This window comes from Monodelphis domestica, chromosome 1 (genome assembly GCF_027887165.1).
Source record: "Monodelphis domestica isolate mMonDom1 chromosome 1, mMonDom1.pri, whole genome shotgun sequence".
NCBI lineage: Eukaryota > Metazoa > Chordata > Mammalia > Didelphimorphia > Didelphidae > Monodelphis > Monodelphis domestica.
In genome coordinates, this window is record NC_077227.1 from 85,295,619 (window position 1) to 85,303,476 (window position 7,858).

Consider the following 7,858-nt stretch of genomic DNA (forward strand, 5'->3'; position numbering starts at 1 on the left):
GGATAATATTATAGGAATTTTCTGGGAGCACCTACTAGCAGGGAACAATAGAGTATATGAAAGAAAATAATGATAAGATTAAGGACTTGGTCACTACCCTTGAGTTCATAGTATAAGGGACTACATGGTGAGGAGATCCCTGTTACTTTGTTTTTAAGTATAGATTCAGAGACTTGCCTGGAGAATAGAGAGGTTATACAATATGCCCAAGGTAACACAGTCAGTATATAGGGAAGTGAAGACTTGAACCTGGTCCTTTCTGAGTTTAAGACTGGCTCTCTAGCTATTTTATACCATGTTGCTGGGAAGGTAGATTGGAGTCAGATTAAAAAAGACTTTAAATGACAGAGAAGCTCGTGTTTGATCTTAGAGATAGTTGGGAGTCAATGGAATTTCTTAAGTAGGAAGTGACATGGTTTTTCCTTTACTTTAAGAATATCACTTTGGCAGTTGTATGAAGGATGGAGTAGAGAGGGAAGAGGTTAAAGAAAGGCACAAAGATCAATGAGAGGGTTTTCACAATGTAGTTGAAAGGAGAGGAAAGGAGGGGCTGAACTAGGGTGGTGGACATGAGACTAGAGATAAAGTAACTTGCATTAGAGCTGTGGTATAATATATAAAACTTGGCAGCTAATTAGAGAGGTGGGATGAAGGAGAGTGAGGATTTGAGGATTACTCAAAGGTTCTAAACCCTGAAGTTGGGTGATATTTTATTTTATTTTAAAAAATATTTTATTTTTATACAATTACAAAATTTTTTTTTGAATTCCAAATTTTCTCCCTCTCTCATTACCTTTCTTCCTTATTGAGAAAGCAATTTGTTATAGGTTATACATGTATAGTCATAAACATATATTTCCTGGAGGAAATTAGGTGACTCACTGGATTGAGAGCCAAGCCTATAGAGGGGAGGCCATGGTTCAAATCTGGCCTTCTTAGTTGTGTGAGTGACCCTGGGCAAGTCACAATTGCCTGGCTCTTATTCCTCTTCTGCCTTAGAATCAATATACAGTATCTAAATTATGAGAGAAGGTAAGAGTTTAATATATACAGATATAAATATATATTTCCATATTAGTTATCTATGAAAGAAAATGCAGAATAAAAATAAAGTAACAAAGTCTTTTGGAATTGTTTTAGATAGATGTTTTTCTGATAATAACTAAGCCATTCATAGTTGATCTTTGAACAATATTACTGTTGTGTGTACAATGTTCTTCTGGTCCTGCTCACTTTACTTTGCATCAGTTCATGTAAGTCTTCCCAGGTTTTTCTAATAGCATCCTGCTTATCATTTCTTATAGCATAACAATATTCCATCACACTCATATACCACAGCTTGTTTAGCCATTTCAAAACTCATGTTCAACCACTCAATTTCCAATTTGTTGCCATCACAAAAGGGCTGCTTATAAATCTTTTTGCATACATAAGTAATTTTCCTTTAAAAAATCTCTTTGGGATGCAGACCTAGTAATGGTAATTATGAGAATACAGTTTTATTGCCATTGGGGCATAGTTCTTAATTGTTCTCCTGAATGGTTGGATCAGTTTTCAGCTGCATGACCAATATATTAGTGTACTAATTACCCCACATGCACCCAATATGTGTCATTTTCCTTTGCTGTCATATTAGCCTATTTGCTAGGTATAAAATGGTATCTCAAAGTTGTTTTAATTTGTACTTCTCTAATAGTAATTTAGAGTATTTTTATACGACTATAAAGAGCTTTGATTTCTTCATCTGAAAACTCCCTAGTCATATCTTTTGACCATGTGTCAATTGGAGAATGACTTGTGTTCTTCTAAATTTGGCTCAGTTCTCTACATATTTGAGAAAGGAGGCCTTCTACAAAACATGTATTAAGCACATTACATGTCAGAGACCAAGCTAGGGGATGGGTTACAAAGACAAGTAAGGTGGCTTCATGTTATAATTGAGGAAGACAATAATGGAAGGAATGCATGGTTTAAATTAAAAAGCTTTATGGTTTCTACTTCAACTACTTTTGGATTTCTTGCCTCCATTCTCCCTTCTGGCATTTGTATGTTCTGGTCCTACATGACTTCAGAACTGCTATTTGCCCTATCTCTTTCTCTGTACATCTTGTTTGTCTGGACGTGATCTTAGACAAATCGTGCTACTTTTTAGCTTCAATTTCCTCATCTCTAAAATGGTTGGGTTGGATTGGATCATCTATTAATTTCCCTCCAGTTTGTTTCTATAACCCTAAAGTAATTCCTGACATGGCCCAGTAGAAGGAGATAGAAGGAGGGATAAGGAGAAAGATACATTTAGGGGCAGGGGAAGTGGTTGATTGTATGATGCCTCAGTTTAGTCCCCCAAGAAGTCTATCTATTGTGACTACTATCAGGACTCCCATTTGTACATAGTAACTTCCAAAGTCAGAAAAACCAGGAAACCACATTGCCTGAGAGCAACTTGTCTCACTTATTTGCCAGATGTCAATGTCGACTTGTGCCTGAACTTGAAGGAAGCAAATATCCTCCCATCTTGCCAGTCCATGAGTCATTGAAGAGTATGCTGTGCACAGCAGGGGATTATACTGCTCTATAAATATCAACCTTATGGCTATAAGCACATCCAGAGACAGGCAACATTGTTAAAAGTTGGCTTATTGGTGGGTAGGGAAAATAAGGAAAGCCGCTTATGTGCCTTTGATCACATATGTATCTATATTACATTTTTCTAGACAAGAAAGAAACTGTGTCTTTGCCTCCATCTTTTAAAGTGAGGTTGACTTCGGTTTCTGGCAAAAATCTAATAAAATTAAATTTTTAAAATTAATTTGCTTGTTTTCTACTTCAAAATTCCCAAGTATCTCCTTTCTCCACAGGAGAGAAAACATCACTTCACACAAACACACACACATATATGTATGTGTGTGTTCTCTTTTATCTTCCTATTTATCATTTCTTTGCAAGTAGATATTCACAAGTTATTTTTCAAACATTATTTATACATATAATATTCTCTCGATTCTACTCATTTGTTTTTTGTAATTTCATGTATCTTTTGTTAGGAGGGTGATTTAGGGGTTGGGACCAGATGGATAGGTTTGGGCCAGTATCAGAAGATAATAGGTTTGGGAAGGTCAACAGAGCCCTGTGCAGGCAGAGCCTGACTCTAAGATGACACACACAGACCACTCAAATAAAATGGGAAGTGGTTTTAATAAAAAAGAATAAAGTAGAAGAGTATGGGATAGCCTAAAGCCAATTTCCTAACTAATACCTGAGGGTCTAATATCTCTCCACAGAGATTTCTTCAGAGTGATTTTCCCTACTCTAATTCTCTTCTCACTGCTTAAATTCCCAGTCCCTGATCTTGGCTAAGTTAAACTAATCCCCCAATCCCCCCAGTTGGGTTTAAAGAAAGGGTCTGTGTAAGCCTGATAGGGCCCAGGGAAGGTCCTAGATCCAAAAGGACCCAGGCCTGGTCTCACAATCAGATGCCAGATGGTTCAGGATCACCAGGAACTGCAGTAGATAACAGGCAGATCAGCGAAGCAAGCAGGCACCAGGGCAGCCGGACAGCAAGACAGGACAGGGAATTCAGGGTAATATAAGGTAGTATCAGCCACTAAGGAAAAGCAGCCTGTCTCTCCTGGTCAAACCAGAGCAAGACCCCTAAACCTCAGTTAACTGTCTCTCCCTTAATTTCCCATTCTAGAATTCTCTCCCTGTTAATCTTATGCCTCTGCAAACTTGCTCTAACCCTTTCTCCCTTATAACACTTTCCATGGTTTAAAACAAAATCTACCTGCTCATCATTTCTTAGGGTACAGTAATATTCCATCAAAATCATATGCCACATTTTATTCAGCCATTCCCTAATTGATGGATGTTCCTCATTTTTTAGCTTGATGCTACCACAACGAAAACTACTATAAATACTTTAGAACACATGAGTTCTTTTTCTTTTTCCTGAGCTCCTTGGGAGAAATCTTGTCTCCATTACAAGGGCCATTTTAAACCATACTCAAATAATACATTAATAAGCATTTGTAAAATACTCTTCTATGTACTGAGGATACTAATACAATAAATGACACAACTATTACTCACAAAAGATTTATATTCCAACAGAGAACACAAGAAGGATACATCTAAATGTTGTTAATATTCTAGAGACCATATGAAACTCTGGAAATACTAAGAGAGAAAATGAACAGCCCTTCTTTGAAGGAGCTTACATTCTAATGGGGTATACAACATTTACATACAAAATATATAAAAACAAATACACAATAGGGATAGAGACTAGATTTGTGATTTCATTGGGAAAGGAAATTCCTGGATGAGGAAATTCCTTCTACCAATGAAGGTTGATAGCTCATCTGTACTTTTAAACCCTAGAAGGAGTTGCCTAGATCACTAAGTGGTTAAGTTGCTTGTCCAAGATCATACAGATAGTGTATATTTTCAACCCAGGTCTTCTTTGCATCCAGGACAGCTCTCTCTCTCTCTCTCTCTCTCTCTCTCTCTCTCTCTCTCTCTCTCTCTCTCTCTCTCTCTCTCTCTCTCTCTCTCTCTCTCTCTCTCCTCTCTCTCCTAAAATCAATGCTTTTCAAATACATAAACACAAGATAATTTTTTTGGGGGGAAGTTACTAACGCCACCCCAATCTCACATTACGAAATGTCCTTACTCAGTATCAAGGCTAAATCCTCTACTTCAAATGATTCCATTCCATTCTGTATCCTCCAACAGATTGTCACTTCTGTCACTCCTACTCTTTCACTTATTTTCAATATCTCCCTCTCCATTGGCTTATTTTCTACTGCCTATAAATGTGTCCATGTCTCCCGAATCCTGAAAACCACTCTCACTTAACCCTTTGATCTCCACTCTTATTCTATATCTCTTCTGCCCTTTGTAGTTAAACTCTTTGAAAAAGCCATTTAAGTACTTCTATTTTCCCCTCTCACTCTTTTTATTTTATTCCAATTTTTAATTTTTTTCAGTTACATGTCGTAATATTTTTTATAATTTTTGACATTTATAATTCAGATTTTCTCCCTTTCTCTTCTTTCCCTCTCCCAAAGATTATACCCATATTTTCATATTATATTTCCCTTTTTTTTCTGACATGATAGAAGACACATATCACACATATAAGAGAAATCTCATGAAGGAAATATAGGGATGGTAGCACGTTTTTATCTGGATGGCATTTTCAACATGAGCTTTTACTGTTTTCCTAACTCCTTACAATCTCTCTTCTTACTTTTTCATTCTACCAAAACTGCTCTCTCCAAAGTTACTCAAGGTCTCTTCAATGCCTAATCCAGTGACCTTTTCTCAATCTTCATTCTCCTTGACATTTCTGCAGCCTTTAATACTGTTGATTACTCTTCCCTCCTTGAAACTCCCTTCTCTCTAGGTTTTTAGCATACTGCTCTCTCCTGATTTTTCTCCTACCTGACAACTGCTTCTCTGTCTCCTTTGCTTGATCCTCCTCTAGATCATGTCTTCTAATCATAGGTGTCCTTTATGGTTCTATCCTAGATCCTCTTCCCTTCTCCCTTTATAGCATTTCACTTGGTGATCTCATCAGCGTTTATAAATTTAATCATTATTTCTATGCTGATGATTCTAAAATATATTTATCCTACTCCAATCTCTGCTGACCTCCAAATTCACATCTCCAATTGCCTCTCAGACATGTCAAACTGGATATCCATTAGACATCTTCAAATCAATGTGTCCCAAATGGAACTCATTATTTTGCCCCTTTCCCCAGTCCCTACATGCCCTGTTAGTATAGAGAGCAACACCATCCTCACAAGCTTTCAGGTTCACAACCTTGAAGTCTTCCCAAATTCCTCACTCTCTCTCTCTCTCTCATTCCCACAGGTCACATGTCCAAGTCATTCCCAGGTCTGCTAATTTCATCCTCTCTCCTCTGACACTGCCACCCCTCTCATGCAGGTCTGTAGGCACTGCATGCCTGGATTATTACAATAGCCTGATGATGGCCCTGTCTATTGCAAGTCTCTTCTCTTTCTAATCCATCCTCCATTCAACCTCTAAAGTGATTTTCCTACAGCACAGGCCTGACCATGTTAATCTCCCACTTAATATATCCCATTGTCTCCCTAGTTCCTCCAAGATAAAATACAAAATGCTCTGTTTGACATTCCAAACCTTTCAGAATCTAGCCCCCACCTACTTTTCCAGGTTTCTTATACCTTACACCCAATACATGTTCTTCATTCCAATGACACTAGCCTCCTGGCTCTTCCATGAACAAAACATTCCATCTCTCACATTCAGGCAATTTCTGTGATTGACCTCCATGATGGGAACACTCTCCCTGCTCTGTTTCAGTTACCTCACTGGCTTTCTTTGTCTCAACTAAACCTCATCTTCTACAGGAAGCCTTCCTCAACTACTTGTAATTCCAGTGCTTTCCTTCTGTTAATCATCTCTTATGTATAGCTTACTTTGTATATATTTGTTTGTATGTTGTCTCCCTTCATTACATCATAAGTTCCTGGAGGAGAGGGACTATCTTTTATTTCTTTGCCTCTTTTTGTTTCCTGACTACATGAAGGATTCTAATAGTTGGAGGAGGAGTTCATTCTAGCATCAGATCTCATTGGGATTTTTAGACATTGTTTTATTTATGGATGCTAAAGTTGCTCTCTAATGTCATAGCATCTCTGAGCAGGAACATGGGTCTGGAGAGAAATAATAACAAGCAAAAGACAGTAACAATCGTATTGTGGCTTATTTCAAATTCAGTCCACTCTGTTTCTGCTTTTTATTGAGGAATGATATATCATCGTTAGAGAGAGTCAGAGTCTTTCCAGTGTTAATGACTGTGGTACGTGGCTACCAAATCTGAGCCTAGATGTTTGTCTTTGAAATTTAGAATGCATACTTCTGGGCCTGAATGCTTTTCTAAGGTTTGATGTAACCAGACTCATTTCTGATGGAAATTAACCCAAAACATAAAAAGATGAATCTGCAAATCATATACTGTTTTCCCACAGGACATTTAAACAATGTCCCTACTCATTCAAGGGCCAAAGCCAAGCCACTGACTATTAAAGCTGTATATCTGCTTCATATAGGCAAGAATGCTGTCATTAGAGTTTCTAAGACCTGGGTTCCAGTTCAAACTAATAACATATACAAGATATATGATCCTGGACAAATTCCTTAAGCCTTTAATTTTCTCACCAAAGAAATGGGGGAGAATAATAGTACCACTCTTACAAAGTGGTTGTATGATCAAATGTAATAATGTATGTAAAGGATTTTGAAAACTTTGAAGTAGTATTAAATTCTATGTCTTGGTATAATTATTATTACTATTAATTTATTTTCAAATTTTAAGAGTGATCACAGGCACTATTCTAAGCCTTTTCACAAATATTGATTCTCACAACAACTCTAGGAGTTAGGTGCTATTCTTATTTCCATTTTATAAAGGAGGTATCACATAACTAATAAGTATCTGAAGTTTAATTTGAATTCAGACCTCACCAATTCCAGGTCCAGCACTCTATCTACTGCACCATCTATGATACTTGCTTATTTTTTGTAGACTTACTTAAGTCCTCTTCAGGACAACTCCAAGCAATATACAAGATAATAAAAATGATGTCATAGTGCTAGATAACTACTTCTACTAGTATTAGGACTACTACTACTACTATACTACTACTACTACCACTACCGCTACTACTAGAATACAGAATATAGAAGAACACATTGACTAACACTAGGTATAAATGAATAGGATAAGAAGGAAGAAGTTGGAGTTGGTTAGATAATCCTCCCAAGTATCAGTCAAGAAGTTTAAGAACAACCCAGAAACAAATTC